An 18,298-nucleotide genomic window follows, 5' to 3' on the forward strand; every position below is an offset into this window, starting at 1 on the left:
TAATTTGTTGCAGAAATTGGACGGTTAATTGCTCGGGTATGGCGCCGCTGCGCACGACACGCACGATTCACAAATGGCGTGAAGAAATTCGGGCAGCAAGACAAAGGGAAGCCAATTTGCATCTATCACCTTCAACCATGGCGAGCGCACTACGAATAGGGAGACCCCCACTATCTGTAATATAAGTGAAGCATGAAAGCTTTAGTAATGCGTTGATTGACGGCACTTTCCTTTCCTTTTTTTTCAGTTTTCTTCTTCTTTTTTTGCGAGCCTGTGATCCGTATACTTTTGCTCCCCGTTGTACGCCTCAGAAGGAGTGCCTAGTTATTTGGGAGAGGCAAATTCATAATTACTTATTGAACATCATATCATGCAAATGACCTTATTCGTAATATTTCGGGACGTAATACAGGCCGTGGGTGAGCAAACTGTATTTGAAAGCTTAGACAATGGCTAAGGATGCTTTCTATGTAGGATGCTGATTATCAATGTTATTGATTGATTGATTGATTGATTGGGATGAACCTCTTTAAGAAACACTGGAGGCGATCGAAGACGTCATAGTGGGATAATCCGGAACAATCATGACTACCTGGGGTTCCTTACAACGTGCGCCTAAATCTATGTACACGAGTGTTTTTTGCATTTCGCCCTCATTAAAATCTGGCCGCCGCGGCCGAGTATCGAACTCAGTACCTCATATTGAGCAGCAAAACGCCATAGCCACTGCGCGGCAAGTTCAATAACGTAGTAAAATGCAACTGGATTGTATACGGCAGCGGCAGCTGCGGGCAAGGGTGGTCGCACGAACACAAAGGTAGCCAATCATGCCTTTTGTGAAGCCTTAGCCACGCCGCGCACCTGTAGCTGCCTAAACATGATAATGAAATACGTTACGGCAAGTAAAAGACGAGGACTAATGGCGAACGTTAGAGGCTACAGCGAAGAGCAGAAGAGAAAAATAACGAGCACCAAGGAACATTTTGCTTATGGAGGCTAAGGGCGCACCGAAGACACAAGAAAGTGAACGTTACGCAAATGGCAACCGAATAAAAAAGCGGCACTCCTGCAGGAATCGAAGAGTTCAGCCATAATCCGCGATAATTTCACTCACGCGTAACACGCAAAATGCCCAAGTGCGTACGTCCATTATACGACAGAATTCGAAGTTACAAGTGCCAAATCCTGCATTCAGAATTCGCTGGCTTCAAGTCATATACAATTCAAAGTATCCACTCGAAAAAAGATCGAGATCGTATTGAGCAACTCGCCCAAGGACGACGGTGTTTGGCATTCGCGACATATATAGCCTCTTCCCGCAGCTTATGCGAAACCATTACCCTCGACAGATCAGCTACGTGGACGCCTCGACACACCCTCCCCCCAATTTCCTTCTCTCGTCAATTAGTGCGTGCTACGGAAGCTGATAGCGCTACAGAGGTCGGCCAGGCGCGTGTAATCCGTGGCGCAACGACTACCGAGTCAATTCAACCCCCGATGAGTATCTGGTCACGCAAAGTGTAGGCGACTTTCGTCTCTCAATCGAGGCGTGCTACGAGAGCGTTCTGTTCCGGAAACTCCTGCGGCATTCCGGACAACCTGTAGTGAGAGCCTTACATTTTGTTCTCGATGCGAGCCATCTCACGCGCTCGTTTATCGCGAATATCACATGCACGAGTCGACGCGAAGCAACAGTTGTGCCACCTTGGAGAATTACTCAAACGTATCTTGCGCGAAGGGTGCCCTATACGCGTACTTCATGAGAAACGACTGCCAACATTTGAATGGAGAAAAACAATATTGCCCGCTGGGGCAGCTTAGTGGCTATGGCGTTGTCCATACTAAGCCTGAGGTCACGTGCTCAATCCCGGCCATGACGGCGGCATTTCGATGGCGACGAAATGCAAAAACGTTCGTGAACTTTGATTCAGGTGCACGTTAAAGCACCCCGAGTAGTAAAATAGCACGTGTATTTTGTATATCAAACAGTTTGAGAAACAAGGTCATGCAACACACACACACACACACACACACACACACACACACACACACACACACACACACACACACACACACACACACACACACACACACACACACACACACACACACACACACACACACACACACACACACACACACACACACACACACACACACACACACACACACACACACACACACACACACACACACACACACACACACACACACACACACACACACACACACACACACAACGGACTCCTGGTGTGTTGTGTGTGTTTCTCACCCCTTTATTCTCGCGCTGTTTACGACCACGAGATACAATACCACTAAGCCCAATATCGCATCCGCCTATCGGTTGTACGTATGATACAAAAAAAAAGAAAAGAAAGAGAAGAAAATAATAAAGAAGTCGCAGTTCTGCGCGAAAGGCGAAGCATCAATTGCGATAGCAAATTAGTAGAGCGCTATACAGAGTAAGGATAGTAGTTTTATCGGCTGCATAAACTTGGACACATTCGCTTACTAACTGAATTAACAAGCGTGGTGTCAGCGCGCACATGTGTAGATCACACTTGATGACCGCACACAACCACTGTCACAACGCTGGCGTGAGCGAGCGCGTCAGCAGCAGCGAGCGAAGGTTCGTGCGGTCTATCGCTTCAACGGAAACGAAGCGGCGAAAGCACAGCACATACAAAAGTAGGAGCCGTGTGGAGATCGCTTTCCAGATACGATGCGCGCGACAGCCTGCAGCCGCACAAAGTACAAGTATGCAGTTCCTGGCAGAGTAGAAGCCGCACCCCCTCCCTCCCGCGCTGCCTTCCCATTTCCTCCTTTCGGGTGAGATATTGAGTCGGCAGTTTCCCTCGCGCCCGGTCGCAAGATATGCATTTGGTGCCGCAGCTAAACGTCGCCTCCCCTCCCTCCCTCCCATCCCCCCCCCCCCCCACGGCCTTTTGCGCGACGGAAGAAGTCGCGATTGCTCTCCGCCATGCGTTCGCTCTCCGTGAAACCGCGCGTCCCTCGCGCGCTTTCACTCGCACATACAGCATACGGCGCGCGGCGACGATTTTATCGCCCTAGGACTTTATACCGAACCTCACGGCGACGCCGACGACGCCGACGGCGGAAATCCGCTTGGAGGGTCCGTATAACTGATTTCGCAATAAAAAATAATTCTCCGATGAGTTCAAATTACAGGTGCATGGAAAAAAAAGCGTGCGATTTAGGCCATACGGTCCCGCGTACCAGTGCCGGCAATCCGCGAGCACCCGTGAACGGTGCGGAAGTTCTGCTTTTCTGGAAAACAGGCGTGTTACACGAACGATGGCGCACAGGACTCCTTGCTTTTATTTCCTTTCTTTTGCTTTTTTTTTATTACAGCTACTCCGCGAGGAGTACAAAAACAGGGTGGCAGCTCTATGGAGAAGGAAGTGTGCATTAGTGAGTGCAGGCCCAAACGTAGGGGAAACGTGCAAACGCTGACGTATACTCCGATGCGAATCGTGGTAAACATTGCAACTCGGTCTGAAATGAAGGGCATACGTTCGACTATATCCTTTGCAGTTCTTACTATGCGCGAATTTGTGCTGATAAGTGCTTGCGCGCTGTTATCGCGCATGATTTGCAGTATACGCTGTTCTAACTTCTTTATCTGTGCCGACGGAAGCCACGGGGGCGATGGCGTCATGGGGCTTACATATAGACGGCTGCGAATAGACGCCGGGGGCCTCTTTCGCGTGGCTCCGGGAACTGGGCGTGACCTGCGTGATCTTTCATCGGCGGTAGCTTGGCCTCTTGGTCACCGCCGCACGCGACGACACGACAGGATGGAAGCAATCGGGCGCGCCCGTCAAGTTCTAATAGTAATTCAGAATCAGCAAGGAACATCAGCAAAGGGCAAAAACGCCCACTGCCCGCGACGCGCAGACTCTGGGACTTGCGTCATAGAGTATTTACTGTACGTATTACTGTACGCATGCGTATAGCCAACACCACCAAGGTACCCGCCGTGGTTGCTCAGTGGCTATGGTGTTGGGCTGCTGAGCACGAGGTCGCGGGATCGAATCCCGGCCACGGCGGCCGCATTTCGATGGGGGCGAAATGCGAAAACACCCGTGTACTTAGATTTAGGTGCACGTTAAAGAACCCCAGGTGGTCCAAATTTCCGGAGTCCCCCACTACGGCGTGCCTCATAATCAGAACTGGTTTTGGCACGTAAAACCCCATAATTTTTTTTTAACCACCAAGGTATCACAAGGCCTGTTCACTCCGATCCATGACGTCATGTTACCTGACCCGAAATTTTCATTGCCAAGCCCTGACGGGACGAAAGCGTTGACGCCGAAGTCACCGCTGCTTACTCGGGAGCATCCCCATTAGATTCTATATGGCAGTCGGACTAGGTAGCCTGACGTCATGGATCGGTATAGCACGATACCCCCCCCCCCCCCCCCCCGAGGGGCAGAGTAAACCAGGGAGTCTTTATCCGGCGTTAATGAACTGCGCAGGCTCTACTTGTTCCTGCGTCTTCGGTGGTTGCCTTTGCCTTTTGTTGAGCAAGGCACTGCGCTCTTTTTAGCAACTAGATTTCGATCATTCAGCATTGCTCGAAGTAATGCAGGTTTTTGCTCAAGATGTTCGCTAGCCTCCTGATCTGCTGTTAATGCATACTACCTTGAAAAGCACATGACAAGAGTTTTGTGACAGTGGTTTTTCATTTCTATGGAAGCGTAGCTGTTAAAGTGTATTAGCGCTAAGGGCAGTTCTGAAAGGGGATAGTATCGCAAGGAGCGCGGAAACATGACTGAGATTAAGGAAGAAGTGAACGACACGGGCGCTGAGAGAAGAACACATGACACAGCGTCCGCATCGTCCATGTGTTCCTTAGATGATGTTGGAAAAGGTGGGTCTTGCCTGGCAGTCGAGGCCAGCGGCAACGGATGACATGCAAAGTTCTGTAAGCGGGCTTCCCCACATATCAAACATGTCACAACCAATATGGCTGCGTTACCGCCGGTAGCACTGTTAAACCGTATTTTGAAAGCTTGGACATTGCGGGGAAGTGCCGTATAGGCGGCAGGAATGATATCCCCAGCATATATATTCACAGCTTAATTGCGATTCAAGGGCGTATTATTTAGATCAAAATAGGTGTGCGGAGAAGCACACCTGCAGGTATCGTATATCATCTATAAGCCTGCAGCACCTTTTTCAGGGTGTACAAGTTAGACACAGCACCTCTGAAAGTACATGGTCGAGAAGAAACGCAGCCAAAGACATCTCTGGTGGCCTTCTGGAGACACTAAACACTGCACACATTTGTGGGAAAATCCTCCGCACGGAATCGAGTGACACATTTCGCTACGCAGTGTAACGCCTTCATGATCATGTGATATTCCGCCAACACTGTGTACCAGGATGCTCCTGGCACCAAGCACCCGAACGTTCTCGCCTCTGGCGGAAACGGCCGTACGAGACTGTGTTTTGCGCGGAAACAATCTGCTGGTTCCAAGATGAGCGGTAACGACGGTGAGACGTGCAAGGAAGGAAGATGAAGTGCAAGCTTCACCCTCCCTTCCCAATTGCATACAAAGAGTTTCTACTGGGCAAAGCTAGTTTTTATGGTCTTCAATTTGGGAAGAGCGAAAGAGGCTTACCTCAACGAATAGACAGGGGGAATTCCCGTAACGCAGGGACTCGAAGGTTGTCTCTCCAGACGGTGATTACTGCTGCTGGGGAAATCCCTGTAACGGTACGTATTGTGCGACTGAGTTGGTTGTTGTAGTTTATTAACTGCAACAAAATGGGCGGGGGGGGGGGGGGATTTGGCACCTAAATAGCATGCTACTCTATAGTCAAGAACAAGGCAGTCCTATAAAATAGAAAATAAGAATAACGATGTGACACACAGGCTAAAGAATCCGACAAAATATGAACTCACTAACAACAGAACGGTATAAACACAACAAAACTAAATCCTACGAAGCTCGCACGTATGGTACCATGTTTTCAGCTTATGAATGAGATAGTGCAGCCGTAACATATCTGGAAGACATAATTGTCTTGCCTCAGTCCTCCATTGGTGTGACTATCTAAAAAATAACCTGACGTCATATCTGTCTATAGGTTGAAGAGAAAAGGTGCGAATGTATATTTTCAACTCAATTTTACGTCTGTTGCAGTAGCCTTAGCCCGCTTAAAGTGGTGACTTTATGGTTTGTATCCGTTACTTTTGTATGTTTTTGCAGTTATGGTTGTGGACAAATTGTGGTATTGTTGTTATTGTTGTTGTCGTCATCGTCATCACCACGGTAAGAGTTCTGAGTGCTTGCGTGACTTGATTGTGTGGCCAAATATACGTTGTTTTACGCAGTCAAATTCCTCAGTTTTGAATTCAGCCCAATATTCACTTCTCCTGTTGATCTGTTCTTTCTCTTACTTGCTTCTATTCGCGCTGCGTTTCACAATATTAGTGCTAGCTCGGTGTTCACGGCCGCAACAACATCCGATAGAGTGAATACAAATACACGGAGCTCACCAAACGAAGTCAATATGCGTGCCATGAGACCAGTTTAATTTGCTTTGAGTCGACCCAATGAAAGTTCGTCAATTCTATTCCTCAACCACTGCTTAGATTTTAAGTATAATTTCCTTCACGAAGGAACAAAAAAAAAAAAAGAAAAAACGTAACACACCGGACGCACGCAGCATAAAAAGAGCTAAAGTGTATGAAGACGCACCAGCTTCCCGCCTCTGAAAATGACGACCCCTTTTTCTTTCTTTTTTTTCGGCATTTCTTCGTCACTACAGTAATTTTTATGCTTGCCAGATACTTAGCTTTTCATAGGCCTATTCTTCAATTGCCAGCATTATTTATAAACAGCAGCAACAAGAACAGCAATGTATGCTCCCTGTCAGGTTCCTCGCTGCAACATTTTCCGCACGCAATACAGAGGCGACTACGGGTTTGCGATGCGTGCGAGTTCGTTCCTTTCGTAGCAAAGTGTGCAGTAAAGTTTGCTGCGCCCGTCCACCTTTTTAAACGTCTGTGGTTTACCGCGCAATAATCTGGCGTTGCCAGCTGCCGTCAAGAACGCGATGCAAACCAGATCCGTCGAGTAGGAACCCATGTCTAAGGAGGGGGGGCACCGCACAACATTGTTCGAAGAATAGACGAAAGACGCCGGATAAGAAACCAATAAACGCGGGGCTCTCGGCCCCGAAAAAGCGGCTGAGCGGCGTTCAACCCCTACATGACGTCACGACCACGCCCCCTGCTTGTGCGGGGAAAATTTTTCCCACGCTCTTGATTCCTCGCATCCCCAAACGTGTATACCACCTTTATCCACGTTCGACCCCGCACGCGCACGAGCATGCTTTCTATTCATCCACCCCCTCAGCGTTCCCACAGAAAGGATATTCGGTAGCTGGGAGGAAGGAACACAACAACCCTGAATGCACCGAAAAAAAGAGTGCAGCAGAAAACAAGGCTCGCTATAGGGAGCCTTCATACATACGCACGCGCAAGCGCTAGCGTAGGTCCTTGTACGAAGAATCCTTAACTTCGTTTCATACAAAGTAGGCAAAGCTACGAATGTTAGATAGACTTTTCTCCCTGCGGCACCTTCGCAACAAAAAAAGTAGTGCGCAAGATATGACAGAAGGCTATATACATATGCGCCATATATAATTCAACGTATCATAAAGTCTCGTGCGCTTAAAGTCGCAAAATACGCGGTAATTATTACACGGGAGGCGTCGCACAACTGAATCTATTTACCGCCGAAATAGCGGAGTGACACATTCCTGCGACCAGCGGCCGTAGTGCTCCGCTTGTGCTCGCGATCAAAAACATAGTGCGGCGTATATACTGTTAGCACAAAGATGCACAAATAATGCGTTAATTAACGTAAAGTTCTATCCACAAGTTGCAACTTGTAAGCTACAGTATAAAGTGCAGTTATATTCAGCAGAAAGCGACGCAGATAATTAGCAACTGCACGGCGAAGCGTGCGAAGCAAGACTTCTGCAACCGCACCACTTGCGTAACTTCTGCCGTGCTGCCCGCAAAGCGTGAAACGGAGGGTTACAAGGCTGGCATCGTTGCCCCGCCAAACGGCAACCGACTCGGCTAGTTCGATGCAGCGCTTGCAGAGGCGCACCTGCGGCTGCTTCGTACGCTCGCACAACCTACTTCCGACAAAGACTCATCGACAAAATACGTCGAAAGAGAGCACCGATAGCACGCGCCCAGTCACTCGATTTCAAAGCACCATCTTCGCCGGTGTGCGCGTTTCGATTAATTGGTTGGACTGTTCGTGCAACAACCGCCAATCGCCAGCGACAACTGCTCGGAACCAAAATTAAACTCAAATCGTAAAGCGTAAAAGGATAACTTGATTAAAATGTCCACTTTGTGAATTAAATAAGATATCCTCCATTTGAAAGTTAGCTCATTTTAAGGAAAGGGCCAGATTTTAGTCACACATTTCTAAAACTCCTTGACTGTGCATCTGTGAGTTCAGTTAGATTGAGTCGACCGTGCACAGCGCCGCAAAGCGGCGTACGGCGTCGTACAGAGTGTAAGCCCCAGAATGTTACGAAAAAGCGTAAGTGAGTACCGCGGATCAAGCACAGTTAGTGAATATGCGTGCGTGTTCGAAAATGACTGCGGTATCGTGTAGAGTTCAACCAATGAAGTTTTAATTTGAGTTCAGCCAAAGTTCAGCCGCATATAGGAAACCGCCGTGGTAGCTTCATGGCTACGGCATTGCGCTGCTCAGCTCGAGATAGCGGGTTGGATCCTTTCCACAGCTTCCACATTTCGATAGAGGCGAAATGCAAAACACGCTCGTCTACTTAGATTTACGCGCACGTTAGGGAAACCCAGGTGGTCAAAACTAATCCGGAATCCGCCACTACGGCGTGTCTCATAATCATATCGTGGTTTGGGACCGTAAAACGCCATAATATATTAATTTTTTAAACTGAATACACAGAATGATTAGTTCCAGGTGTCCGTGTTTGCACGCCTGCCTTCCATTACAACGTGAATCTCCACGAAAATGCGCAACACTCAATCGTTTAGCGTAATGTTGCGAAGTGTCGAGTTTGCAAATGTTCAGCAAATTACAACCTCAAGTGATTTATTCGTGAACGTAGAGCACCGAATCGCTCTAAACAAACCCCAAGAGACCGGCATCCAACACAAATGAACTACAAAGAAAAATGTAACAGGCTGCATTCTCTATACATTCTCTAAATACAATCTCTATAGAAATCCACGCCATATCAGAGCAGAATTCATTAACTTTATACCCAAGGTTCATCTAGTATCGGAACGACCTTCGGCGGCAGACTTCCCTTTAGCGTTCCGATAGCGTGAAACTCGGAATGTGAAACGTGGCTTCAGAGATCCGTACGCGCGCGCTACAAGCCTCGGAGGCCACGCATGAGAACACGCTACGTCTTTCACCACCGTGCACAGAACTGCGAAGAGGCGGCAAAACTGCGCCCACTTGATGACGTAGCGGTAAAGCTGAGCTTGCATAATCGGCAGCGATCACTGAAAAGCTCGCGCGGATGAAGCGAATACCCACCACCTCCTGCCGCCCTGCTCCCTTAACCACCCCCACCCCCTCCGCCTCCTCCTCAACTTTCCCATCAATTTTCCTCTATAACTCTCTAATCCAACTGGTGACGACAAACAGCAAGTATAAATCATTCAGACTGCCCGCTTCGGAGCTTTTAATCCTTACATACTATTAAGTGTCGCCAAACCGTTTTATTTTACACCTTTCCCACGGTCCTGGAAAAAAATAGAGCGTCATGTTGAGCACGGAAGGCTTTGGGAATCGTGTCGACGCTCAACTTGCCGGGTACCGCGCAATTTTGTTTAGGACACTTCATTTTCTCCAGCGGCTACGCGAACACTCACTTTTTAAAAGCGTAGTTATATTTCCTCTAGCTTTTTTTTCTTTCTTTGCAAATAAGTAACGTCTCTTAAAACTCCTTTCCGCTATACATGTGTATCAAGGGACCTGTTTAATCTGTATGCGGCGACAAGGCTAATTATTTGTTCAATTAAAGAACACACATCTGAATTGGCACGTCGTACGTCAGTGACATGGTGGAACAGAAACGCGGAGACGTACCGGTACGTTAGTGACTCGGAAAGGTTTCCGAGATTTTCTTCGCACTGGAACAATTTCTGCATAGCGTTGCCACTACGCCGAAGGACGTTCATGGCTAGACCATTGTACTGATATGACCATGGCACTCAGGCGTAAGTCCCGTATGTGTGCTCGTAGTAAAACAACGCACACGCGCAGGCTCAAGCGGAAGGGGCAACTATACCTCCTTAAATCACGAATTGTGATGAGCCGCCAATATTCTGTCAGAGTTACGTAACTTTAATCCGAGGCGCCGCACAGCGCGAGGCAGGGCGGTAGGGGGATGCCTTTGTGCATTTGTCTAGTCGGTCCACACGATCACAGAATAACCAAATACCCAGTCATTTCCCCCTTTCCTAAAGGTACAACAAAAAAATTTAATCACTGGCTCGAAGCGCGTAAACGTGTTAACTATTGGCTGCCGTCGTTACGAGAACGGAAAAGCTATTGAATCGCCATTGCTGACGCAGCGCGATACGTGAAAGAGACCGTGAAACATGGTGCAATGCCTTGAGAGTGGTGGTGCGTTGTAATGCTCCGAACTCCCAAGTGAAATGGAGCCGCACTGAACACGAATTGCGTTCAGTTTACGCGAGGCTCGCTGTCCTTGCTTTCTTTCATTTTTTTTTACCACTGCACACAACTCGCGCGAACGAATCACTGGCACAAATGTGTGCACAGCGACTGAAGGGGACACGCTGAGCTTTAGCTCGGGGACCCCTGTCTAAACACATGGTAATCGTTTTTCACGGCAACTACTTCACCAAATTTCACAAAAATTGTTCCACTTCAAATAAAAAAAAGGGCTATAATCTAGTGACTGTAGGAAGCAGGTTTTGTATGTATGTGCCCAGCCATAGAAAACTGTACACTTGCCACCAAGGAACTGTGGGAGGAATTTGTCAGAAGCGACAAACACCACATCCAGCTCCATGGGCAGTCCAGAAGGCCCCCAACATCGCAACGTGACTTCGCTTCCCGGTGCCGTCGTGGGCGGAGCCGCCGACTTGACCTGAGGGAGCCTTCGGCTCCCCCGGGCCGCAGTTTCTCCGGACCAAATCGAGTGCTTGTCACCGTCACTGTCAAGTTTTGCGATTGTGTAACTCTGCAATTAAAGACCCTATCACAATTCCGTAAACTAAGCCTTATAATATATCTGAAGACTGTGAAATTTGTACATTGCAAACACCTCCGAATCGTGTCACTAATTTGTGTCCGGGGCTTTGTCAATACATTCGCAAAGCGTGGAACAAATTCACGTAAGCTGCAAATTCACATATCAGATTTGTCCGCTTTACATGACTTTATCGGATTCAGCTCACAGAACTGCGATATCTGTTTATTTTTCGATGCCGAGTTGCGAATTTGTAAACTTCGTGCTTCTATTCTTCCGGTCTATTCTTTCGGAAACTCGCCGACGTACAGCAATTCGCGTAAAAAAAAAAAAAAAAAAAAAAAAAAAAAAAAAAAAAAAAAATCGAGGCCTCTTCTCAAACTTCGGCTTGCTGCGTTCACCTGGATATAACTTTCTCTCTCAAGTGCAAACAAATTTCCTTGAAATCAGGCCCGCGACTGTCTCGTGAAATTATTTCGGCGTTTATACGTGCATCTCAAATCAGTAGTTGGCCCCCAGCTACAAAGCCTCCTATTAAAACCGCTCTACACGAGCGCAAAAGGTGTACCGACGCGGATTTTATAGGGTGTCGCGTTTTCACACACACCTACGTATATAGGGTGTCCCAGCTAACTTTAGACAAGCTGTAGAACGAAAAAAAAATGAAGGGGTTGAAAAAACACGGTGCAAGACACAATTTTAAGGCTTATGGCGTTCGGTCGTCAGACCTGTGACGACCGAACACAGTAGGTGTTATAATTGTATATTGCACCGCGTTTTTTTTTTTTTTTTACTTTTTTCCGTTGTACAGCTTGGCTAAAGTTAGCTGGGCACCCCATAAATGAGCCGCGGCAGATGCAGCCCGTGCCGATACGCCCTAAAGGGCGCGGGGACACCTTATGGCATTCCCGAGAGGTACGGCCGATATATCAGCGTCGGCTGACAAGCCTCCGTATCGCCGTGCCCTTGACACCCTAACGCCCGAGGTGTTGTTGACCGCGCCGGACATGCACGGCTGCTACGAGAGCGGCCCGTGAGTGGCGTCGCATCTTTCTCCATTGTATACCGTACGACCTTACGCAGAGCGCTCGCTTACGTCCGGATGCACATTTCGTCCAAAATGCACTCCGAACACTCAGCAGGAAGAAGCGAGGATAAGAGAGAGAGACAGAAAGAGAGAGGGATAGAGAGGGGGGAGGGGGAGATTTCCTTGCGGTATTGCAGAGAGAAGGGAGGTCGGCCACAGCTATTGCACGTTCTGCGACCTGCTACTTCACTCTAGGGAAGGGGGAGAATGAAGAAAAGGAGTAGTTACTTAGTAGTTAGTTATGTAGGGTTTTAATGACACAAAAGCACCTAAGGCTATGATGCGCCAACCAGAACGATGAAAAGAGGTGACGACGAAGTTTATAATGATGATGATGCGACTAAATTGAGTATATTAGGGTGTACGTTGGCAACTTTCAAATTCCCTGATTTTACTAGGCTTCCCACGACTTTTTCCCCAAGCTTCCCTGACGTTATATGACACTGGAGGTTCAGGCGCAAGGAAAAGAAAATGGAAGTTTATAGCTTCCCAAGTTTCAATTTTCGACAACTATACTACCGGAAAGCTTTGAATCAGGTGGGATGCACTATAAGGCTTGACTGAATCATTTGTTTCACGATATATTCCGACCACGTGGTATAAGCCTCAGACGCATAAAACCATAAAATTAGACATTATTTGCGGATTGCGTAGGTTCTGCTTGAAAACTACGCTTCCTTCTGGAATACAACTAGCTTCGCCGTATCCGCCGTATCCGCCGTAGCAACCGATTCCCCTGATTAAAGTAACCGTGGTGAAAACTCCCTGTTATATTTTTCCCTCGACATTTTTTCCCCAAAGTAACAAATAACTTATATATATTGACACCAGTGGTCTATGCAAGCTCAGCACGTTGCGGCATCTCTAAAACTGTGTCTAGTCCCAATGCCTGGTAAAAAAGCTAATAAGTACAATAAAGTACAATAAAGTAGGCAAGCGCGTTATTGCTCATTTACCTTTACGTGGCCTCTCAGCGCAAGCGTTTGCCAATGAGCCTTCGCTACACTAACTTATCCGTGACTTCCCTGTTCATTTCGGTTGCATTAGGCCGACGAGTTTTTGCTATGGTCGCAAACAGGCCCATTCGTTCAAGCCACACCGTGCAAAACTTACGGCTTGCTCGGGGCCAGCCCGTTCGCCACGTACGCCACAGTAAACAATCTGGTGGAGCGTGTATTTGTTCCAAGTGCACGTGACCAAGTGCAGGGAGGTCGACCTGACCTACAGAGGAATCAATGGAGCTAGTTGGTTATTTTGGTCTAAAAGGAAATGAAAACAAATCGCAGTTTCGCCCGAAAGGCGAAGCATCCATTGCGATAGCAAATTAGTAAGAGCTACACGTAGTAAGGATAGTAGTTTTATGTGCTCTATAAACTTGGACACATTTGCCAATAACTGAATTAAGAAAGATGATGTCAGTGCGCACAAGCAAGCCAGAATAGATCACACTCGATGACCGCAGACAACAGCTGTCAAAACGCTGGCGTGAGCATGCGCGCCAGCAGCAGCGAGCGAAGGTTCGTGCGATCTATCGCTTCAACAGAATCTGAGCGACTAAAGCACAGCGCATTAAAAGGTAGGAGCTGTGAGCAAATCGCTTTCAAGATACGGTGCGCGCGACCACTCGCAGCAGGGCAAAGTACAAGTGGGCAGTTGTTGGCAGAGTAGAAGCCACATCCCCTCCCTCCCGCGCTGCCTGCCCACTTCCTTCTTTTCGCGCGCGAGATTGGACCTCCAGATCCCCTTGCGCCGGGCCACTAAATGCGCAGTTGGTTCCGGGGCACAACCGCGCCCCCCCCCCCTCTCCCGCTTCCATCCCCCACGGCCTTTCGCGCGACGGAGACGTCGCGTTTGCTCTCCGCCGTGCGTTCGCTCTCCATAAAAGCGCGCGTCCCTGGCGCGCTGTATGTGCCTCCCTCGCACATACAACATACGGCGCGCGGCGACGATTTTATCGCCCTTGGGCTTTACACGGAACCTCACGGCGATGGCAGAAATCCGCTTGGAGTGTCCATATAATTGCTATCACAATAAAAAGAACAAAACCGCGGTGATTTAAAAGCAATGCACGAAATAAGACGGGAACAACAGCTGTCCCGTAAACTTGTTTTCTTTCTTTTTTTAATAATGTTTTTTTTATTTTAATCAGCGCGTTTATAAAAGAAATCAAAACCGATATACACCTTGTTCAGGCCGGCTACTCTACACTAGAGAAGAGGGACGGGGGAAAAAGGGAGCAGACGTTACCAGTATACTAAATTTTCAGACACGTGTGAAAATGGCTCATACCTCTCGCCCATGAATAGTAAACGTTACTTGCGGCATACGCATGTATGTGAGCAGATAGGAGTGTACACACAATTATGCGTATACGTATACGCGCGTGTGCAGTTTGACATGCATACGTACGCAGCGAAGGTGATGTGTACCTTCATATGCACAGCTTTTGTCAAAAGAAACGAAGTCTTGAGTACGCGTATTTAGAAACTCCTGGGGCCAGCAAGATCCGGAGAATGATAACGACAGTTCGCCTCCCTTCTCCACAGACTTCGATGAAAGCACCTATGACGAAGCCGACTATTATCGAATGATAAGGTAAGCTTAGAAGCAAGGTGAACATAGCAAGTTGGTAGGCGTTCACCTTTAACTTTTCAGCACGAAAGGACTAATAGGAGAGAACCACGCGACACCAACGCTGATTATCAACGTTTTGTTTGATGAAAAGCTGAAGGAAAACATCAAAAACAAGGATGTGCACTTGTATTGCGCACAGGTTATTGCTGTGAAAGGGCACTGGAGCGGAAAATTACGATAAGCAGTATTGGCGGGGGAAAAAACATAAGTAAATAATGCATTGACTGATTGGCTGCCCGTTGTCATAAAGAAAGGAAACTTTCTTGTCACGCAATGATAGCAGAGGCTGACTCGCACATATTCTTGTTTATATGATATGTCTCAACCATTACTCAGGTCAATTGGTCGATGTGGGTGAACAGAACGTTAAGGGCAAGGGGCAATAGAAAGGGAAAAAGAAACAGTGCATATCTAAAAGAGATGAACAAGCTGGTCTTTTCAGCGGAATCAGAGAGAGATAGAGAGGCGATCTTCGAAGAAAAAAAAAGTTTGGCTCAGTGGTCTCGTCTTCCTTGCCCAATGCTTCCACAATAAACAACATACGCGCTCGACTTCATGCCCGAGTAATTAAATGAACTACGATGGTGCATGCAGTGACTTCCTTTAAACTTAGCGAAACCTGTGCATGCAATATTCGGTTATGAACTTTAGCTCGCGAGCGTTTCACGAACGTCTAGATCTAAATGTGAACAACCAAGAAGAGGCTGCAATTCAGGCATATAGGTTTTGGGGGAGCTTCAGAACGTTATAAATGTAAAGATTTCATCATGCATTTTTCTGCTCCCGTCAGAGGCTTAAATATATTGCTCAGTTTTTTCTCCTTTTCTTTCTTTTTTTTCACTTAGCGTCACTCACTGACTTCGCTTTTTCATTTATTCTGCCCGTATCTTTCGCGATTGATAAATTCGAGCAGCTTATCACAGCACTCCGAGCAGCCACACAGGCCCTCGATGAAGGCAGTTCAGTAGGACGAGAACCTTTGACAGTGCATTGAAAAACGAGGCGTACTAACGATTGCTCCCATTCGCAGCTCACGCACCACTGGATCGAGTTTGCTGCTCATGCATCAACATTAGCGAGTTTTAGAATAGGGGCCCCAAAAGTTTGGGGCCCCAAAGAGCTTTGCGGGTGTTAGCGTTGGGGCATGCAAGAGCGACGAGTTTTAGAATAGGGCTTTGCGTTTGCGAATACCGTCTTGCGCTTGCAGCGCCACTACGGTGTCAAAGAAAAGCTATAATAAATATTAAAATAAACTATACCATTTTATGATAGGAAGAGTAATTTTGACTTTCGTGGTTTTGCGTTTAATTGCAATTAAGGTGTTAATCTATTAGCAGCAAGCGATTTATTGCGCCTAATTTTGAGTAACCAACTTGACGTGCCTTCACCAGCCAAGCTAATCCACGTTAGGCCTACGAGCCATGAAATCGACAATCGAATTCAGAATCAGCGGCGTCTAATGAATCAATCTTCATTACACACGTTAGTTGAGAGAAAGCGATAACCGCAGTCACTTCTCCTAGCTTACTAACTTCACGCGTTACCAAGAATCAAGCCGAGTTTGGTACTCGGAGAGCCGCCGCTTCGATGGGTGCCGCCATGTTTGTTGACGCAAAACTTTTGGGGCTGCTTTTGGGGCTCCCGCTAAATCGGCGAAATAGCGTGCCCAACGCAAAACCCAAACGCAGTTAGCGTCTCGCGCATGCGCAGTGGTGTCGACGCTATTTCTTTGGGGCCCCAAAACGTTTGGGGCCCCTATTCTAAAACTCTCTATTGTCTACTAAAATTCAAAGCTCGTCGGAACTGACCGCAGTTGGGAGATAAGCATAGAACGAATGAACGATATTACGAGCGAGCAATATTAATTACCACTAATAGCCTTGCGCTACGCAATGTTTCAGCAGAAAATGGGAAAAAAAAGAAGCGGCAAGGGAGGGGGGTTTAGAAACTAAAGGGCACGAACTATCAGAAAGGGCACGAACTATCAGAATCCTGGTGCTTGAACTGCGTGGTTTATTCGAATAGGCGGACGTTACTTGCGCAATAAATCGAAATCTATAATTGACTAAATATACATTACTTCACTAATTAGGATTTTAGGTAGCGCAGCGTGAGTATAGGGCTATCTCTCCAACATATTTGCCAGCCAACACGTGCCTACGTATTATCGCTCACGCATTCTTTCTTTGCAAACCAGCGGGTGGTTCACCGTGACGCCTCCTCGCGCGATCTGCAGGTATAAGGTGGCTTCAACAAGAGGCGAGAAGGCGAACATATTTCTCTTGAAAAGCACGCACGGCGTCTCCGCGGTGTAAACAACGCGACTGTGAATGCGCGGTGTTCATTTCGCGCTCAGGGTCTGGTCGTACGAGAGAAGCGAATAATACTTTTTTTTTGCGAATAATACTAAAGTCCGATGAGCCACGTATTAACACCGAGGCGTTTCTGGCTACCTTGTTTTGCTGCGCTGAGTAGTTATGACATCGGTGTCGGGATCCCTGTAACATCACGCTACCTTGTAATATCTGGGCGGCTAGTGATATCGCACTTGAAGCCTCGGAAACGGCAATTACAATGTTTACGATGAATTCGCCCACTTGTTGCAGGGACAGAAATTGACAACAGTGCACAGTGTCCTTCAAGTGAAACCCAATCTCCAGCCTTGATTATGATGGGTTGTATGATTGAGCTTGGTTGGTTACGTGCAAGGAGAGCTTTGCAGTGGAGATGCTCCTCAACACAGTCATTGATTCAGGGCTCCTGAATGTGACCATTTATTTATTTATTTATTTATTTATTTATTTATTTATTTATTTATTTATTTATTTATTTATTTATTTATTTATTTATTTATTTATTTATATATATATATATATTTATTTATTTATTTATTTATTTATTTATTTATTTATTTATTATTATTTATTTATTTATTTATTATTTAATCATAATTGCGCATGCAGCCTGCGCATCTTTATCTGTTCTTTTTGCACTTCAATTTATAGAAGTTTCATTAAATCATGATATACTGTGAGAACGAATAATAGGTTCTGTGTGATTCTTTCGAATCCTGGCTCATCTTTTCTTCTTCCTTGTTTCTTTATTCACCTGAATGGCCACGCCGCATAATGTCGGAATGAAATTATACGAGTCGACAACCTAATTACTGCTAATAAACTAGTACCAATCACAAGAAATGTATTGTGCGAACTAATCACCTTGTTTCTCTGCAGTGCACCACACTCACAGTCGCACCACAGCAATCTCATACGAAGCACGCTCGTGTCAGAGTGATATCGG

General features: G+C 47.0%; 1 protein-coding gene across 7 annotated transcripts in view; it reads right to left on the reverse strand.

The window, feature by feature from the left end:
* The window catches only part of LOC119465963 (axotactin-like), a 213,231-nt gene that overhangs the window by 129,782 nt on the left and 65,151 nt on the right, over window positions 1–18,298 (reverse strand). For 6 of the 7 annotated variants that reach the window (XM_049656832.1, XM_037726445.2, XM_049656834.1 and 3 more), the window contains exon 2: window positions 5,649–5,735. The exons of the other annotated variant lie outside the window; for it this stretch is intronic. The gene's annotated coding sequence lies outside the window, so the exon portion shown is untranslated. The remainder of the gene's footprint in view (window positions 1–5,648; window positions 5,736–18,298) is intronic. 7 annotated transcript variants of the gene reach the window in all.

Source organism: Dermacentor silvarum, chromosome 10 (assembly GCF_013339745.2).
Source record: "Dermacentor silvarum isolate Dsil-2018 chromosome 10, BIME_Dsil_1.4, whole genome shotgun sequence".
In the NCBI taxonomy this organism is placed as follows: domain Eukaryota; kingdom Metazoa; phylum Arthropoda; class Arachnida; order Ixodida; family Ixodidae; genus Dermacentor; species Dermacentor silvarum.